Here is a 20,672-nt window from a genome sequence, read left to right as displayed (position 1 = left end):
ACAGACAGCAGCCTTCATTCTTCGGGGCTCCAGGTGAGGCAGGACATCATGGCAGAAGAGAGTGGCAGAGGGAAGCAGCTCATATGGTGATCAGAAAGCAGAGAGAGAAGAGGGAGAGGAACTCCACTTGCCAGACACAAAGATATACCCAAACCACGCCCAGTGTCCCACTCCTCCAGCCACACCCCACCTCTTCGGTTCCCACGCAGGTAATCCCTATCAGCGGATTAATTCACTGATTGGGTTAAGACTCTCACAGCCCAGTCATTTCTCCCTGAGCCTTCCTGCTGTCTCACTCGTGAGCTTTTGGAGGACACTTCACATCCAAACAGTAACACTTGGTCACCCTAGTGATAGGGAGGAAAGTCCAAAATCAGTATCTTTGCTTTCACAACCCACTGCCACCCTGGAGAGGGACCTTGACCTTATTCCTGGGACGCCATTGGTGGTTCCAGGAACTCATGTATTTGGCTTTTCTCCTTTTCTCCTGCAGAGACAAATCAAGAGGATTAAATCCTCTGAAATAAGTATTTATTATTAATCGTTGAAAAGAAGTATATTTAAGAGAAAATATGGAGAAACTTTATACTGAATACTGAGTTTAAATCCAGCTTGGTGTGCTTGGTGGGCAGGGAGGTAGTACTGCATTGTAGTGCTTTATTCTATGAGCCAATATACGGAGGTGAACAGGTCACGCTGCCCAAATTAATCTTCTGTTTTCATCCACCAGTGTGAATATGGAAGTTCTCTTGTTTATGTGTCTTTGACAGAACCAGGCCTGTTGGGCCTGCTGTGCAGTATACCTATCACAGGAATGATGGGTTTTGTGAAAGACAATGAGTTTATTCATGAGGTGGCTACCCATGGAGATAGGAGAGCAAATTTCAAATCTACCAGACCCTAGAATAAGGCTTAGGGATGATTGTGGGCTGCAACATGGGGAAAAGGTGATTGGATCAAATTTCATCAGCTGTTACCATCATGACCCACACAGCAGAGGTGTTGCTTTTAGCAATTTAGAGCAAGTGAGGGAGCTGGTGGTGTCTGGAAGGTTTACTCAGAATCTAAGAGCAGGTGAATTATTCTTGGTTTCACCTTGAGTGTTATGGTTTGGGTATGAAGTGTCCCACAAAGGCTCCTGTGTGGAAGGCTTGGTCCCCAGTGCAGCAATGCTCAGAGGTGGGGCTTTGGGAAAGCGATAGCATCACGAGGGCTCTGACCTCATCAGGAGGTTAACCCACTGACGGATTAATGATTGGATGACCTTGTGGAAGGATTCCATCCCCTTCAAGGTACCATCTGGAAATGGTACCATTGATGGAAATGGTGAAAACTGAAGGAGGTGGAGCTTAGTTGGAGGAAGTAGTTCACTGGGGACATGTCCTGGAGAAACATTTCTTGTCCCCAGTCCCATCCTGTCTGTCTATCTGCCTGTCTGTCTGTCTGTCTGTCTCTCTCTCTCTCTTCCTAGTTGCCATGACCTGAGCACCTTTCCTCGCTATGCCCTTCTGCCATTGTTTCTGCCTTGGAGCCAGAGAGCTGAGGCTTGAAACCTCTGAAACCATGAGCCAAAGTACATCTTTCCTTCTGTAAGTTGTATTTCTCAGGTGTTTTGTCACAGTGAAGCAAAGCTGGCTAACACAGTGAAGGAAAGCTGGATATTCTTATCATGTGCAAAGGGAAGCGGGTGTGGGAAACTGAGGAGATGGAAGTTTGAGGGAATCTAAAGCTTCTGGATGACTTTTATGGCCTTTCAAATCATTCAACATTGATCTTACCTTTAATGGGAAATAGGATACAGTTGCTAACAATTGCCTCAGGTTTTAAGTCCAGGATGGAGTGTCAGTGGCACCACCATGAAAGGCAAGGAAGCATGTGTCACTGATGTGTCTGCTCTTCTCCAAGTCCCTCTCCTCTGCTGGCCATAGGCAGAGCCTGAAATAAATATTTCCCTCGTCTGCATTCACAGTCCCTCTTTGACCCCCTCAACTAACCTTCCTGTCTCACTCCACCTGATGTCCACTCCTGGTCTCACTTGCAAATTCATCCTCCAGGAAACTGGGTTTGAATTACAAAATGCATCACATGGTCAGTGTGTCCCCCTATCTGTACAATGAAGGGCTTCTGTATAGGGTAGTGATTTAAAGTGGGATCTGGAGTCCCATTGTCTTGGCTTCCATCCCAGCTCAACCACTTCTTACCTGTAGGTCCTTGGGTAAGCTCTTTAATCAATGGAGGCTTGCTTTTCCATTTGTAAAATTATAATAATGCCCAGGACCCATAAAGTTGTTGTGAAGATCCATCAGATAATATATGTGAAAAGCCTGAAATAGTGCTTGGCACAGGGTAAGTACTTAGAAAATATCAAGTGTTCCTATCAATAATAAACTGACGTGTACTTCTTGAGCAAGTGGTGGGTACATGGGTGTTCTTTTTATCAGGCCTTAAACTTGGCATAGATCTTATAAATCCTTTTTATGTATGGGATATATTTCACATGCATGAAAACACATGCATTAAAAATAAATGAGCATTTATGAGGATTGTTTTCGCAGTCAGATGTCCCAGTGTTCCAAGACAGCCAAGAAGTAAAGTGTTCCATTCCATTATTGAGCCTAGGTGCCAAGCTGTGGGACTGTGTGTGTTCTGATTCATGGTTGCAAGAACATGGTCACTATAGGAATAGTACTGATCTGCTGGGAATTGATACCTGAGCATGAACTCATTTTCCTTACTCCTTAGATGATCAATCAGCAGGCTCTAGATACAATGGGATCACTAGGATTCTGTGCTTCAGGATGGCCACTGGTCCAGAGTGGGGAAGGACAGCACAGGGACAATCTCAAATGGGAGCTGATTCACTTTTGTGTGATGAGCTCATACCGCCAAGACTTCTCACCCAGCAAACTTCAGTGTCCTGCTTCTTCTATATTCTTTCTGGATTTTCAGTTCCTTTCATGGAAAGTGGGAGATGCTGGCAAGGATGCTTAATTCCAGGGATCAGGAAATGGTGCCCAGATCTTGCTGGAAAATAGGAACACAGCATTTTTGTTGTTGATTATTTTAATTTTTTCTTTCTGTATTCACAGTGGCTTTCATGAACTGCTACAGCTGAAGAAAATGTACCGCCTCTCATTCTGTTGGACCAAGAGGAGCTCCTCTGAATTATTGTTGGAATCTGTTGCTGTTATCCCTAGTTCTCTTCCAAGTGCTAGTTGTTTAATTTTAGTCATTTGAGTACCTGTTTATCTCCTCCACTAAACTGCAGATATCTTGTTTATCTGTGAATCCCCTCAATGACTTGTTCAGTAAATGTTGAGTGTATGAATGGATGAGGTAAATGAATGGATAAAAAAATGGGAGCTGTGGTAGTCAGTTTTTCGTCGCTGTGACAAAATACCTGAGAAAAAGGTAGATCTTTCTTCCTCTCAATTTAGAGGAAGAAAGATCTATTATGGCTCACAGTTCCAGAGGTTTCAGTCCATGGTCATTGGGTCTGTTGATTCTGGGGCTGTGGTGAGGCAGAATATCATGGTGGAAAGTATGTGGTGGTGTACAGCTGCTGACCTCATGAAAGCCAGTGAACATACACATGGAGGCAGGGAAGAGGGTAGGAACAAAATATATCCTTTCAGGCACACCCTGAATGACCTGCTTCCTCCAGCTCACCCCATATCCTATAGTTTCTACCACCTCCCATTAGTACATTCAATTATGAACCATCAGTGGATTAATTCATTAATGAGCTCAAAGCTTTCATGAACTAATCACTTCTGTAAAACCCCACCTCTAAACACTGCTGCATTGGGGACCAAGTGTTCCACATATGAGCCTTTGGGGACATTCCAGATCCAAACCGTAATAGGAACCATCTTGAAAAAGTTGAGAAGAAAGAGGAAAGATTGGGTCATAAAATCTTCTAGGTAAAATATTTTGAAAAATACTCTCAGGGTATTTTCCCATACTGAGTTGACAAAACAGAGATTTTTAAAGATGATGTCATTTGTCCAGGCATTGTGAGGATTTGTGCATGTGTCACTAGGTTACAGTTTTCATGAACACAAATGAATATGTTCACACTCAACAACTGGTACACAGTATGAATGCTACGTGAAATATTCTCTTTTAAGAGTTAATTGGTCCAATAGAGTATCCCTGACGAGAAGGAATGCACATTTAATTCAATTCAGTAAATTTCATGAAATGTCTTCTTCTCCAAGTGGTTTGCCAAGGTTGAGTGAAACTGTGACTAGGTCTTGGGTGTCTCCTTCAGGAGTTTTCAATCTTTGGAGGCAGATACACTCGTACCCAATTATAATACAGGGCAGAGCGTGATACGCGTGGTAATGGAAATAAAAGTGCTTAATACAGCACAGGAACTCATTAAAATATTTGAGAGTTGGGAGGCCTTCCTGGCAGAGTAAGCTCTAGCAAGAAGTAAGAGTTTGGTAGGTAAAACTGGGAGAAGAATAATTCTGAATGGCTATCATGAGGGTGTACAGGATGGGAAGATGAGGGTCAAAGCGGACGCCCCTGTGATGGGACCCACGGCCCTTGTCTCCTGGTTGACTTCCTGTTCTTGTGTACTTCTCCCAACGTGGTATCAGGGTTGGTCTGTGTGGCTAACTGAATATGCTGGAAGTGATGGTCTATAACTTGCAAGACTGGGTCACAGAAGATGTAGCCACTTGCCTTACTGTCTTCTGGATTATCTGCTCTGGGGGAAACTAGTCCTCTTGTAGCTAAGGAAGAACCTACCTGGAGACTAAGGTCTCCCAACTTACTGTTCATGTGAGTGAGCCGTCTTGGTGGTGGATCTTCTAACACTAGCCACACCTGAGGGTGGCTATGGCTTTACTCAACATCTCCACCAAAACCCATGAGAGACTGTGAGTCAGGAAGCTTGGCTAACATCTTCCTGGATTTCTTACTTGAAGAAATGGAGAGATAATAAATGTTTTGTTATTGCTTTAAGTCACTGCCTTTTGGGGTAATTTGTTGGACAGCAATAGATAACTAATACAGAAATGTAGCTGGTGGAACAGTCTTGATCTTCAAGGGGTTGCACCTTGTTTTGTGTGCCATGGAGCAAATTTTTTTTTTTTAAACGTGAGTATTATGCATAGTAGTTGGATGCATTTTGGCAAAAACCATACATGCATAAAATTTGATTTACTCCATTTCAGTCCCCATTTTCCCCTTTCTCTCCCTCCTCCCTCCCCGATTCTTTTCCCTCTACTGAACTTCCTTTCACTTATTTATTTATTTTTGGTGGGTACTTTCTACATATACATAAACGTGAAATTCCTTAACGGTACATTTATATATGCACACAATGTGGTTTTGTTAAATTAATTCCATATTTCCTCCCCTTTCTCACCCTCCTTCCTCCCTCTTGATCTTCTTCTGATCACCAGTCTTCCCTATTTCCTTATAGATTTTATATCTACAGCCTTCTTTCTCTTATTTCACTCTTAGCTTCCACATAGGAGAGGAAAGAACACATTCAACCCTTAATTTTTGAGTCTGGCTTATTTCACTCAGCATGATGTTCTCCAGTTCCATCCATTTACCAAAAAAAAAAAAAAACAAAAACAAAAACAAACAAACAAACAAACCATAATTTCATTCGTCTCTGTGGCTGAGTATATTGTTTTAGTTTTTTTTTTTTTTTTTTTTTTTTTTGCTGCTGCAACCAAAAGACCTAATAAGAACAATTAGAGGAGGAAAAGTTTATTTTGGGGCTCACTGTTTCAGAGGTCTTAGTTCATAAATAGCCAGCTCCATTCCTTGGGGCCTGAGGTTATGCAGATCATCATGGTGGAAGTGTGTGACAGAGAAAGCAGCTGCAGACTTGGCACCAGGAAGTAGAGAGAGGGGGGCACTCCCCTCAACAAGAACAAACTATATACCCCAAAGGCCACCCCCAGGAACCCACCTCCTCCAGCCAGACCCTACCTGCCTACAGTCACCACCCAGTTAATCCCTATCAGGGGATTAAGGATGAATGCATCAATCAGGTTAAGGTTCTCACAAATCAATCATTTCACCTCTAAACTTTCTAGTAGTGTTCAAGGTATGAGCTTTTGGGGGTATCTCATATTCAAACCATAACATGTAATATATAACACATTTTCCTAATCTGTTCATCTATTGATGGGAATCTGGGTTGATTTCATAATCTAGTTATTGTGAATTGTGGTGCTATGAACATTGAAGTGGATGTATTACTATAGCATGCTGATTTTAGTTCTTTTGGATAAATACCAAGGAATAGGGTAGCTGGATCATATGGTGGTTCCACTCCTAGTTTTTTGAGGAATCTCCATACTGCTTTCCAGAGTGGTTGCACTAATTTGCAGTCTCACCAACAATGTATGAGTGTACATTTTTCCTTCCACGTCCTTGTCAGCATTTATTATTATTCGAATTCTTTTTTTTAATTTATTTATTTTAATTTGTTATACATGACAGCAGAATGCATTTCAATATTATTTGAATTCTTGATAATTGCCATTCTAACTGGCATGAGGTGAAATCTTAGTGTAGTTTTTTTTGCATTTCCTTGATTGATAGAGATGTTGAACATTTTTTCATATATTTGTTGGCCATTTGTGTTTCTTCTTTTCAGACATGTCTGTTTAGTTCTTTTGCCCATTTATTGATTGAGTTATTTGTGTGTGTGTGTGTGTGTGTGTGTGTGTGTGTGTGTGTGTGAAGTTTTTGAATTCCTTATATATTCTGGATTTTGATTCTCTATCAGAGGAGATAGAGAAAGATTTTTCTCCCCTTCTGCAGGCTCTCTCTTCATGCTCTTAAAGCTTTGCTGGGCAGAAGTTTTTTAGTTTGATGGCATCCCACTTACTGGCACTTTTGTCAACTATCAGATGGGTATAAAGTGTGAGTTTGTCTCTGTCTTCTATTCTAATCCATTGTCCTCATGTCTATTTTGATGTCAATACCATGGGGTTCTGTTACTATAGTTCTGTAGTATAATTTGAGATCAGATTTTATGATGTCTCCTACATCACTCTCCTGGGAGCAATGTGTTTTTAAAAGACACAAAGTTAAGTAAATTACTGATGAAAGAATATACAGGTTGTCAAGAGGGATGACCAGAGGCAGGGAGATAATTTAAGAGGCTCCTACGATCATGTAGGCAAGAGGTCACGAGAGAGTCTGATTTTAGTGGGAATGGAAGGAGGCACCTCAGGGGTGAGATCAGCAATATGGGCAGTGAGTGTGGAGGAGCAGTGAAGGGTGACTCCTTGTCTTTGAGCTCAGGAATGTGGGTGTCTTGGTTCATTTTCTGTTGCTATAATTTGTTGAGAACCACAGCCCAGTCAGAATGGCCCCTGGCATTTTGCCAGAAGTAATGGTTGAGAGGCGAACCATTAAGATGATGCTGGATTGAAACAGGTTGTGTATTCAATTGTATATAGACCCTTGCTGTCTGCCTAGATGCCCCGCTACTTTGGAGTTCTTGCGGGATTCCTGGGGAGTTCACGTTGGTTGGTGAAGTTCTGGTGGAGGGAGTTCTGGTTGGTATGTGGTGTTCCTGAGAGGGCCGAGTGGGGTGGGTGGCCTTCCGGAGAGTTCCCGGGGAGTGTGCGTGGAGTGCTGTTGGAGTTCAGGCAATAAAGTTTCCTGTTTGAACATACAAGTGCTTTGTGGCGGCTTGGTGATTTGTGCCCAGCCAGACTGCAGCAATAATTGATTACTGGAGACTGAGCAAGACACAAAGGAACAAGTTTATTTGGGCTCATAGTTCTGGAGGTTGCGGGGCTAGGACAGGGTAGCCATGTCTTGTGAGGGCCACTTGCTGTTTCAGTTCATGGCAGAAGGGGCAGTGAGCACATGCAAGGAGGCTAAGGGGTGGCCTTGCTTTCTAACAATTCCCTCTTGCATTAACGATTTCAGTCCCATGGAGTGAGACAGACTCACTGTCACCAGAAGTAGCCCAGTCCCATGAGAAAGGCTTCAATCCAGCCATCAGGGCTCCACCCCAGGACCTCAACACCCACTACTGGGCCCCACCTTCCAATACTGCCCACTAAGGAATTCCAACGTGTGTACTTGAACCATAACATGGCAGAACAAGTCCTCATTTATGCAGAGAGGAAACTCAGAAGTGAGCCCGGGTTTGGAGGCGAGGTAGTGAAGATGCCTGTCTCCCGGTGCTGAGAGGCCCCTATTTTCACATCTGAGTAGAGAGCAGGGCTGGAAGCTCATTATTCACAGACTGGCTGGTTGGGAAATATTTCCCTGAAGGATGAGGCCACTCCTCTTCAGAGCACATCTTCCTCATTGCCAGGGGCTCCTCGGGTGCTGGTCTCTGTCATCAATATTTTTAGCATGTGGCCTTTTGGAGCCTGGAGTATAGAATCTCCCCCCTGGAACTAGTTCTCCAGCTGACAGCTGGTGATCTACAGAAGAGGGAACTTCCGCTGGACCTGACAGGCAGCAGTCTGTTCCAGTGCCAATCTGATGGGGGAGGTGAAGTCAGACTCCCAGTTTTATAGAAAGCCACCATCTCCCTCCTTCCTATCTGGCTGCGGCGGCCTTACCACTTAGGGGCAAATCAGAAGTGAACAGCAACCCGGTTCATAAATCCCAAGTGGAAGGAGGCCTCTCTTGTAATTGCCTTCTAGGACAGTTACAGAAAGCCTGAAGGGAATACCTGTCCAGGTAATGTTGGAAAAGAAAAGCGCCAGGACATAAACATTGCTTTTATAGACCCTGCAGAAGGCTGACCCAACCCCTTTGGGATTCATAACATGCTTTGTTGCACCAAATAGAGTCTGACTGGGGAAAAGCCAGAAAGCACTGAGGGAAAACTGAGAAAGGTGAACAGCTTCTCATCTGGGGTCTGCAGGTGCTGGCCAAGGCAGGGGCTGGAAAGAGACTTGGCCAGAGAGGCAGAGTTGTCAGAGTTCACATCAAGGGTTTTTAGTTTGTGTACTTTCATTTGCCTGATAATCTAAACAGATTATGATAAACATACAATTTGCTTTCCGAATGACCCCCCTCCTGCAGGAGCACTAACTTGCTCCTGGACCCATGTCCACAAATAGGTGTACAGTGACCATGGACTCATGAATAAGAGCTAAGAGATGGATTTGGTATGTAATAAAGCATTTGTGTCCAGCGAATGCTAAATGACATCTTGGTGCCCATGTGGGTACAGGAGTAGCAGGCAGCTCAGAAGAAAACATCACTGAAGCAGTGTGGTTACCTGGGATTTGGGGGTTTTGAAGCTCTGCTTTTCATTTGCAGTTTACCACCTGGCAGGAGAGGCTGGTGGAATGGATGGTTTGAAGAGAGGGCTGGGAAGGGGCGGCGCGGTACGGGCTCAGTTCTCCTGTGTTTCCCAACTGGGCAACTGAAATCTTCCTGAAGGCTCAGGGTGTTGCAGAGAGCAGGGAAAGAAGTCACCATTAGTGCACTTCTGTTGGAGTACAAGTGTCACCCCTCTAGAAAACTCTGAAAACCAGGATAAGAATGACCTCCTCTTGGGCCATTGATACCTTCCACTCCCAGATAGCATGCTCACTGTTGCTGCTGAGCTGGAATAGGGTGCGCTCGATTGCTTCTACTTTCTAAAGCAAAGCTTTTCCAGGAGCTCTGTGACCTCACACACACACACACACACACACACACACACACACACACAGGCTGCACTGTTTTGGGGTGCACAATCACCACCATCAGCATCATCAGCATCATCAGCATCACTCCCGTTGTCATCAAAAGCATGTACCTGGTGTCTGCCCAATGAGCGGCAATACGTAGTGAGTGAGTGTGTGTGTGTGTGTGTGTGTGTGTGTGTGTGTGTGTCTGTGTGTGTGATTTCCCCTTGGAACCACATGCAAGCTGGAGGATGTGTTGTTATTAGCACACAAAGTCAAGTTGCTAATGATGGGATGGCTTCTCCCGAGGGTCCCCTGGGTGGTCTATGATTCTGATGGACAACTGGAGGATTTTGTTCCTGGAGACTCCAGGTGGCTGATGTGGAGCTGTAGAGGAAGATTCTGGAAAACATCTGAAGCCAGGTGACAGCAATATGTTGGGGAGAATAATGGGTGAAGGAAGGGATCTTTCACAAGAGGGTCCCATGTTGCTGCAAAAGCTGCGTGGATCTGAAACCACTCACCAAGGAGGAGGGGGACAGAAGCACCCATGGGACAGCACCGGGGTCAACGCATCAGGCTCCTCCTCTGCCCTCAGCATGTCTCACTAGATGTCTGTTTTCCCCCAGCCCCTCCTGGCCCCGAGTCTCCCCTTGGAATAAGCGCCTGCAGACTCATTTCCATCCAACGTGACTTGTCCCAAGGCTCTGTCTTTTCAGTAGTTTCCCCCTCACCTGCACCAGAAAATCAACATAAATGATGTGATTAATGTGATCAATATTATTATGCTTCTGAGGATTTAAGGACTCATGGGGGGAGAAGCCACATTGTATGACCTTCATTGTACCAAGTTATCCTTATCTTTTGCTCCAGCATTTCTCCTGAATCAGCTGGGGGTCACCCTTGGCCACCTTGACAGAAACCTGACTGCTGACGCTTAACCGATGATGTATACTTTTGGGCGTGTTGTTTGCATGGTGTAAATTACAGAAATTTTACGAGCACAGTTCGATGAATTTTAACGAATATAATTGTTTAAAAATCATTCCATTAAACAATGTTTTTGTCACCCTAGAAAATTATGTCGTGTCTCTTCCTTGTCAATACCATCCCCTTCCCCCAGCCAACCTCTGTTCTGATTTCCCTTTACCGCAGCTTAGTTTTTATCTTTTTTCTACAACTTCATATAAATGGAACATTGCGCAATGTCATCTTTTTGTTGACTTCTTTTTGCTCAACATAAGGTTTATGAGATTCAACTATGCTATAGTTTGGGTCTGGGATTCCCACAAAGTCCCATGTATTAAAGGCTTAGTCCTCAGCTTTGTGCTATTAGAAGGTGGTGGGGACTTTACCGGGTGGGGCCTAATGGGAAGAAGTTGGGTCATTGGGAGTATGCCCTCAAAGGGGATTGTGGGATGTTGGTCTCTTCCCCTCTCTCTTTCCTTCCTGGCCACGAGGTGAATGGATTTCCTCTTCTCTGCACTCCTGACATTTTGCCTTGTCACAGGGGCAATAGAGACGAGGGCTACTGATCATGGACTGAAACACCAAAACTGAGCCAAAATAACCCTTTTCTCTTTATAAGCTGATTATCTCAAGTGTTTTGTTACATTAATGCAAATCTGTCTAACACAATTTGTGTTGTTGAATCCAGCAGCAGTTTTATTTTCCTTTTTATTTCTGTGTAGTATTACATGGAATAAATATACTATAATTTGTTTATTCATTTATCTATTGATGGATACTTGGACTGTTTCCAATTTTTGTCTATTATGTATGAAGTTGTTAAAAATGCTTGCACAAATCTTTCATTTTATATGTTTTCTAGGGTAAATAATCGTAAGTGGAATTGCTGGGTAATAAATAGGTACATATTTACTATTATGAGAAATGGCACAACAATTGGTCAGAGTGGTTTATACTGTAAATGGCAATGTACAAGGGTTCTAGTTGTTCCACATGTTGGTGCTGCCAGTTTAAAAACTTTTACTATTCCATGGATGTGAAATCTCAGAGTGGTTGTAAGGATTATGTTTCTCTGATGACCAAAGATATTGAGCATCTTTTCATGAGCTCATGGACCATTTCTGTACCTTCCCTGTGACATGCTTATTAATGTCTTTCACTCATTGTTTTAAAAACATTGGGGTATCTTTTGCTTGCTTTATTTTTCATCTGTGGCATATATTTTGTGGATACGAGCTCTTCGTCAGATAAATCTTATGAATGTTTTCTTCCAGTTTTTGGTCGCCTTTTCATGTTCTTAATGTCTTTTGATGAGTGGAAACTTTAAATTTTGATGAAGTTCCAGTAGATCAAGTTTTACTATTTTTATAGCCAGTGTAAATCCATTTCTGGGTTCTCTGTTCTGTTCTACTGATCTATTTGTCTACCTCATGCCAATTTTCTACACTTTTGAGTCATACTCTGCTGTTATTATTATTATTATTATTAATAATTTTCAAAATGGATGGCTCCTGCCGGGCACTGTGGTGCATGCCTTAATCCCAGTGGCTCAGGAGGCTGAGCCAGGAGGCTGAGGCAGGACGCTAGGCAGGAGGATCATGAGTTCAAAGCCAGCCTCAGGCACTAAGCAACTCAGTGAGACCCTGTCTCTAAATAAAATACAAAATAGGGCTGGGGATGTGGCTCAGTGGTCGAGTGCCCCTGAGTTCAATCCCTGGTACCAAAACAAAACACAACAAAAAGCCCAGGCTCCCGCTGGCTCTCTCTTTCACCCTGCTTAGTGTGTGGCTTTTGTTTTCCAGGAAGCCAGAAGGCTGCTTCCTGTTGGACATCACATGTTAGCCCCTGGTAAAAGGGAATAGGCTGATAATCTGGTACAGCCCAACTTGCTTTAATAGAAGAAACACAAAACTAAGACAAAACCACCATGAACCTCTCTCCTAGCAGCCCCAACCAGAATTCCATTTACATCCCTGAACTGATCACTCGGTCACTTCTGAGTGACAGTGGAGACTGGGGAGCTGGGTATTTTTTCGAGGTGGCACATTCCAGAGAATCGCTATGCACACTTGGATTAGTGAATAGCTTACTGGGACAGAAAGGAGGGATTTTACTGTTAGCCTGGGCAAACCAGAAACCACTCTTGAAAGTATAGGTGGGTGAGTCTCAGCTCAACAGAGCAGACTGGTTCCATATTCCATGCCCCCAGCCCCCGCAACGAAATAAATTCTTAGGATAGAAGTTCTCCTCCTCCTCCTCCTCCTCTTCCTCTTCCTCTTCCTCCTCCTCCTCCTCTTCCTCCTCCTCCTCTTCCTCCTCCTCCTCTTCCTCCTCCTCCTCTTCCTCCTCCTCCTCTTCCTCCTCCTCCTCTTCCTCCTCTTCTCTCTCTTCCTCCTCCTCCTCTTCCTCCTCCTCCTCTTCCTCTTCTCCTCCTCTTCATTTTCTTCTCCTTTTCTCCTTCTTTTTTCCTTCTCCTTCTCCTTTTTTCCTTCCCTTCCTCTTCTCCTTCCTCCTCCTCCTCCTTCTCTTTTTCTTTCTCCTTCTCCTGTTCCTTCTGATTGAACCCAGGGCCTTGGACATACTAGACGAGCGCTCTACCGCTGAGCTACATCCCCAGTCCCTATAGGCCTTCTTTTAAAGTGAGACTTTCTCTTGTATATAGGATCAATAAAACCTCACGAGAGTTCATAGAGAGTCATGGAACTTGAATGGCACTTGTGTTCTCTCTGGACGACACACTTGTGACTTTTGTGTATTGTGCCACCACCAAAGTGAACAGAACTGTGACTTCAGGGTTAGTGTGGATGTGACAGATTTCATGTCCTTTCCACTCTTCTGCTATTTCTGACAGTTGCACATTTTATCTGCCTGTGAGGTTGGGAACAGTGCCCCTCCCCCCTCCACTCTTCAGGTCACCACGTTAGTAAATCTAAACGTCCAACTCTGTCTGTGAACATGCAACATGTTGTCATGCAGCCTCACTGCGTCAGGCCTTCTCTTGGTCCCTTTGAAACATGACTTTTTTTCCAGTTGATGGCACCGTTAGCGGATTTCATTATGGCCTTCACATTCAATGACATCACTAATGCACAGTGTCAGGACTGCAATGCAGCCTGCAGTTAGGTAGGGCTGCCAGGCCTGGCAAATAAAAATACGCCCGTATTTAAGGAATCCTTATACTAATAATGATTCATTGTTTGCCTGAAATTAAAATCTAATCAGGTATCCTGTATTTTGCTGGCCAACTGTATTTGCAATATATACAGCAACCTCCTACTTAGACCATTGATGACATTTGCAAATTTTGAATCTCTGAACAATAGTTACTGCTTTAATATCTTAAATTAATCAATGTCTTAGAGACTCATCCAAAACAAGCATGATGGCAGATGTTTGGGTCCCAGAGACGTCCAGGAGCACAGCAATTAGCTCAGAGCCTACCCTTTTATTTGCTTCAGGACAAAGCAGGGGACCCCTGCATGTTGATAATATGAAAGTCTTGTCTCCAAGCATGCATTTGCTCTTTTCTCGTATAGATACCGCACCATTTCTTGCCTATAGTGTTTATCAATCCGTTTACACTGCCTGCTATTGAGTGATTTGTTTTGCCTCTAATGGTATCCTATCCTTGTTCCTAGAAGACATTGACTTGGGTGACAGTAAATAGGAAAGAGCACAGCAGCCCCCCCCACCCCCAAACAATTTTTCATTTTGGTGGGATGAGTTGAAACACAAGTGCCTTCTATTAGGGGGAGACATGGGGAAGGTAAAGAATCTGTTTGAGCTGGTGCCACTGATGTGGGCTGTTGTATTAGTTTCCTGGAGTTGCTGTAATCAAGAACCACAAACTGGGAGGATGTACACTACAGGAATTCATTATCACAGCTCTGGAAGCTTGATGTCCAAAATCAAGGTCTCAGGAAGAGAGGAAGGTGCTAGGCCCCTCGGTACCATGCTCTCTCTGAAGGGCCCGGGGAGAACTTGTCCCTCGCTTTTCTCCTAGCTTCAGGTTGTTGCCAGCAATCCTTGGTGTTCTGTGACTCGCAGAGCACCACAGCGGTGTCTGCCTGTCATCACGTGGCTGTTTTCCAGCGTGTCTGCCCCTGTGTTTCTTCTTATAAGAACATGACTCATACTGGATTAAGGCCCACCCTACTCCAGAATGACCTCATCTTAACTAATTGCATCCTCAATTACTGTTTGCAAATAAAGTCACATACTGAGGTTCCAGGCTGAGAACTTGAATTTATGTTTTTAGGGACATGATTCAAAGGATAGCAGCCCCTAAAATGTGTCTTGAGGTTTGTAAGGTGAGCCAGGCCTAAGATTATTCTGTAAGGTCCGGGAACAAAATGTGATTAAAGGAGAAACTTGTTTTCTCCAAGTCATATGGGACTGGGTGCTTCCTTAGATGACAGCTGAAGAGGTCCCCTGCTGAGATGACTGTCAGCTGGGGAGTTTGAGTCAACAGAAATACCTTCCACCACCGTGGATCTTGCATGAGAGCCTCGTGCCAGGTAGAGAGAAATAAGCTGACCCACAGAACAGAGCGTCAGGCAGGGAATGTCCTTGAGGGCATTTGGTCCCTGGTTCTGGACAAGCCTGAGGCAGACTTTCCTTCAGTACCTGAGCCCACAAGTCTTCCTTTGGCCTTCTGTTTTCTCCGATCCTAAATTGGTAAAGCTTGCACAGAGGGGAGGCTCCATGTGTGTTTGAGCAGAACCTGAGACGTTGGAGTTTCCAAGGCAGAAGAAGGGATGTGTTTGGGGGTGGGGATGGGGTACTAGTGGTGATGGGGGGGGTGTTGTTTCCTAAGAGGGGACGGTACTAGGCCCCGAGGCCCCAGGGCCTGAAAGGAGAGGCTGTGGAAGGAGATAGGCCAAGTGAAGCGACACAGAGGTTGGGAAAGAGGAAGTGTCCACACAGGGCGCCCTGCCACGGCCCTGCGTCGTCAGGGCTTCCTCCTGCCTGGTACAGGGAAGTGAGCCAGTGAGGCCATGTCGCAATTTCGAGTCCTCCCTGATGGCAGTGCCACCCACCCCACAGGTAGAAGGCTGCACCCAGCCCGATGCTGGTGTGGGTGAGTTTGGTCTGGGAGGCTGACGAGGCAGGAGGCACTCAGGACGGGAACAGGCACCAGAGAGGAGGGCGTCATGGCTCTGGTGAAGATGAGGCCGGAGGGGCCCCGGCTCCAGCCATGGTGTAGCTCTGCGTTTCCTCATCTCTTCACCCCCATCTCCCATTTTAGGGCTCCGTGGAAGGAGGAGCCCTGACCCAACTGGATGACCCCCCAAGAACCACGCTGAGCTTACTTCACCGTGAACCAGACGTCTAACAACGCTAAGAGGCAACAGAAACAAAATGCTCACAGTCAACTACAACTCTCCACAGGAGAATCTACAAACTTCTGAATTGGGGAAACATTATACACACTGGGGAGCCTTGGGAACATATCATCTCTCGGGGCTGGTGTGTGTGTGTGTGTGTGTGTGAGTGTGTAAGCATGTGGATGTATTATGGACGTGTGTGTGTTGGATGTGAGTGTTGGATGTGTGTGTGTGGAGAGTGGTGTGTGTCGCGTGTACGTGTGTTTGAGTGTTTGAGGGGGTGTGCTGCGTGTTAAGTGTGTGAACATGTGTGTGCACCTTCTACATGCTTCATACAACTCTGACTGGTTCCCAAGGCCTTGTGCAGTTGTTCTAAGAGCCATGGCTCCCAGAAGCAGAGCTGGGCAGCTGGAGTAATCCCAGGATTGACTTCCAACTTACCTTCTTCTGAACTAGGTTTCTTCTAAAATTTTGTCCCTTAAATTATAAGGTCAGACTCCTAGAAAACACCTACGGAATTCTTTTTTGCTTGGCATTAAATAACTGATCCCTGGGAAGTGCCCAGTGGCCCTAACTCCCAGCCCTGGCTCTTTAAAACATGCATGTTAAATTAGCACTGGGGAAATGACAAATGTGCTGACCATCAGGGAAGAGGCCCAGGTTGGGTGTTCAGAGTCACACAAAGCTCAGGGCTTAGTACCTTGGAGGGAGGAGCCAGCTGGTCCTTTCTGATCTCTCCTGAGAAAGATACATGAATGCCCTTTCCCTCCTCACAGAAGCAATCCAGGAATGAAGGGGACATGGGTCAGGAGGAGTAAGTGTGAGGTGACATCCACTTGAATGGGTACCAGTGATTTCGCCATTGCTCAGGGGCAATGATCCATTTTTGGAGGTATCACCCATTTTGTTCTGGCTCTCCCTGACTGCCCCTGGCTCCTGATCAAGAGAGGCAGCCACCTGGCCACAGGGCTTGGTGTGAGGGCTCCTGCGAGCGGCTGGCTGCCCCTGAGCTAATGCAGCTCTCCCAGGACCCAGCGCTCATTTCCAGCCTGCTAGTGGCTCTCATGGATGCATCAAAGGGGAGAAGATTCTGGATTTTGGAAATATTGGTAGGTGGTTCTTTGGGGCCTTTGTGGCTTGCCCTTGAGACTTGGGATATTTCTGCTTAGCTTATCGTCTCTGGTTCCTGGTAGGAAACTCAGGGCTTGCTAAGTGTTCATTGTCCTTTGTGGGCAAGCCCATTGCTGGCCTCTGTCTTATAACTCACTGGGGAATTGGGCTGAATTCTCCTCTGGAGCTTGTGTCAAGGTCATGAGGGGCAGGTGTTTCTCACCTGGTCCTCTTCCTTGGGTTTGTCACCTCGCTCCTATTCCAGGTTGACATGTGGCCTGGGACCCACTGCCTATGCCTCATGGCTATCCATAAAATGAGTAGGTTTCACTGGCTTTGGGTCTGACACATGTGACTCTGAGGACCATGTTTTAACTTTCTGTGTGACTGTGGCCAAGTTATGGGGCTCTTTGAGCTTCACTCTCCTCTTCAGTGAAAAGGGGGTTAATAATGGCTCCTGTCCTACTGGATTATGAGTATATTAGATGAGACCTTGGATACAAGGCACTCAATACACTTCTACTGTACATTTACTGTGCTTGATATATATTAGTTTCACTATTATTAAAAAGGATATTCTATGACTCTGTGAGTATAGTTCTGCTATATTGAGCTGGCCAAAGTGATGGTGAGGAGTGTCTTTTGGGGCTTTCCTTGGGCCCAAGATATGTCCATGCCCACACTTGCTTTCTCCCAGGTCTGGACACTTTCTGTTGGTACCATGCAGGGGGGAAATGGTTGTAACCTCTGAAACCTATGGGTTGGGCAGGGAGGCAGGGATAGCACTGACCATGTGGGAAGTGACCCAGGCTGCTAGCCGCTCCCCAGCCCTAGTGGCTCCTCCAAGGTCAAGCTCCCATGGAGGCTCCCCTTGTGTTGGGAAGGGCCTTCCATTAGGAGGTGTTCAGATGCCTAGGATATTTTGAGAAAGTCCTCTGCTGAGTTTCCTTCTATCACATTAGCATTCCCTTGGATTATTGGGACTTTTTAAGGAATTTATGGTCAGGCAAATGGCCCATTGACCTCTAGGGTGATCTCTTTCTGGACATCAAATCCAGCATCCAGAGTGATTTTAAAAACACGCTTAAACATACACACTCACACAACATACTCACGAAAATATGCACACACAAGAATTAGTCAGAGTCAAATAAGAATGTCAGTTCTAAATAGGCTGATAAGACATCATGCAATTGAGTTTGGGGAAACATCTGTTTACTCTGCCATTGAGGCTGGGCTCCCCTTTGAAGATGAACCATCCAAGAGGTTTGAATAACTGGAGCATGGTAGAGGCTGATTGTGGACACCATGTGCTAAGAGACTATCACAAGTCAGGGGAATCTCACATGGAGATACCTGCTCCTTTGCCAGAATTGCAGGCAAGGTTTTTATTTATTTATTTATTTATTTGTATTTCTCAACTTCTTAAACAGATAGGATTGAACTTATCAATCTGGGGTTGACATGAGTTTTTAATCAAGAGCCCAGCCTGACCTTGGCCTAATTGCAGCAAACACTCTTCTCCTCCCTACACAGTCCCCGCACCCAGGCCTTGATTTACTCTTACCTGCCAATACCTGTAGCCACCAAGGAGCACTTGGCCCCACACCACTAGTGCTAAATCTTTCCTTGAAGTAACAACTGGATTCTGTGTGTCTCAAGTGTCTGCAGATAGTGGTTCTCAAACTTGGCTGCACACTGGAATCACCTGAGCAATTTCAAAAATAAGGCTGCCTGAATCCCACTCCTAGAAATGCAGATTGATGTGCACCCTGGGCGTGAGGAGCTTTAAAATCTCCCCGGGTAATTGCAATGTGCAACAAAGTTAGAGAACCATGGATTCAAAACCTTACTCCAGCATGTGGGCTCCATGGAACAGTAGCAACAACTTATCAGAAATGCAGATCAGGCCCCCTTAGGCTTCCTGATCACAATCTGCTTCTTATCAAGATTCCTATATTATTTTTTAAAATTCATTTTACCATTTTTATTCCTTTTAAAAAAAGATTCCTATATCATTTGCATGCACATTAAAGCCTGAAAACTATTATGTTAAGTACTAGGTTAGTGGCGGGGGTGGTGGGGAAACTGTCTAATCCACCTCTTTAGCATGGCAATGTTCCTTAGTTATTGCCTAAAGTCTCAGCCCCTTCGTGAAATGTCTACTCTCCTGCATCCTTCCATGCCCATGCAGGGAGAACAGAATCTCCTCTACCTAAGAAGAGTGTGCATCCTAAGGAACCTCTCATAAGCTGAAGACACATTCCATCCGTGTAACCTGCCACACATCCTAGCTTAGCCATGCAGCATACTGCAGAATGTTGCTTCTTTCCCTGGTGATGGTGGGGCTGATTGGCAGCTGTGATTACTGCTGCTGCCTAACATTGTGATCCTGGACACACGAAGCTAGCCTGAGAAAAGGATTCCTAGTCTGAGTCCTACTGAATGCATATCACTTTTGCAATATTGCATAGTCAAAAATTGCAAGTAGACCTGTGGTAGTTTGGAGACCATCTGTATTGCTTACAGGGGAAGCTCCCTTGAGCTTTGGATGTTCAGAGGCTTTATTGAGGCTCCATCATGGGAAGCTCAAGGCCAAAGCCAGAATTCTTTATTGCTCAGTCCTTCTCCCCAGGTCTCTGACCAGTCTTGTCCCTTCCTCCACCCCCCCTCCTTCCCAAACCTTTCACTGTGTCCTCTGGAACATTCACCCTGTGAACCACAAACTCTTGCATGCCTCAACCATTTCTCAGAACATTCTTTGATGTTGCTGGAACCTGGCATCCCTGCACTCTTGTCAAACAAGGCCTTTTATTCTCTGCAGCCCACAACCTCAGGATCAAAAGGTGGGGTCCACACTGGGGCTCAGGTCACATCAGGATGTGGGATGGGGCAGTCCTGCCTTTCCGATGTGGCTTCCTAACCATGCATCCTCCATCCTGCTGGAAAACTCTTGACCTCTGAGGTTAGGACAGCCCTCTCTCACTATGTTCACCCTGTCCACTGACCACCTGGCTGTCCCTCCCCCAAGCTCATGGAACATGTGAGTGCATGCCTCACAATCCTCCCTCCGTCCAAACTCCTGCCCTCATCCTGAGTGACAGCAGCATCTTTGGACATCTTGGCCTACTCTACTTTATTTTCGTGCTCAGTCTATTTAAATTGCCATCCTATCGCCATTTCTTACTGCTGCCATCGTTTCTCCTTCTGGTTGTCCCTTCTCTGTTGGTGCCGTAAGGGCTGTGGTGAAACCTTAAGGGCTTGGGGGTCTGAGGCTTGTCTCTGTTGTTAGCTAGTTGTGTGATGGTGCGTAAGGTACCTCTACACTTTTCAAGCTCAAAATCCCTCATCTCTCTCTGAGGTGACAACAATGAAGGTTGACATTTTTTTTTTTTTTTGTAAAAATTAAAGTGTATGATGGAGGTGAGGTGCTCAGGACAGTGTATGGTACATGTAGAACACTTAATAAATGTTGGTAATTATTGTTATGGTTAGAACTTGAGCTTTACCATATGTTGTATGACCTCCTTCTATATTTTTCTCTGTAAAATGGGGACAATAATACCTCTTCATAAGGCTGTTGCAAAGATCAAATAAAGTAATGTGTTAAGATGGCTTAGATTTAGTTGCATTCAAC

Source organism: Callospermophilus lateralis, chromosome 12, assembly GCF_048772815.1.
Source record: "Callospermophilus lateralis isolate mCalLat2 chromosome 12, mCalLat2.hap1, whole genome shotgun sequence".
Taxonomy (NCBI): Eukaryota; Metazoa; Chordata; class Mammalia; order Rodentia; family Sciuridae; genus Callospermophilus; species Callospermophilus lateralis.
This window is presented reverse-complemented; position numbering follows the sequence as displayed.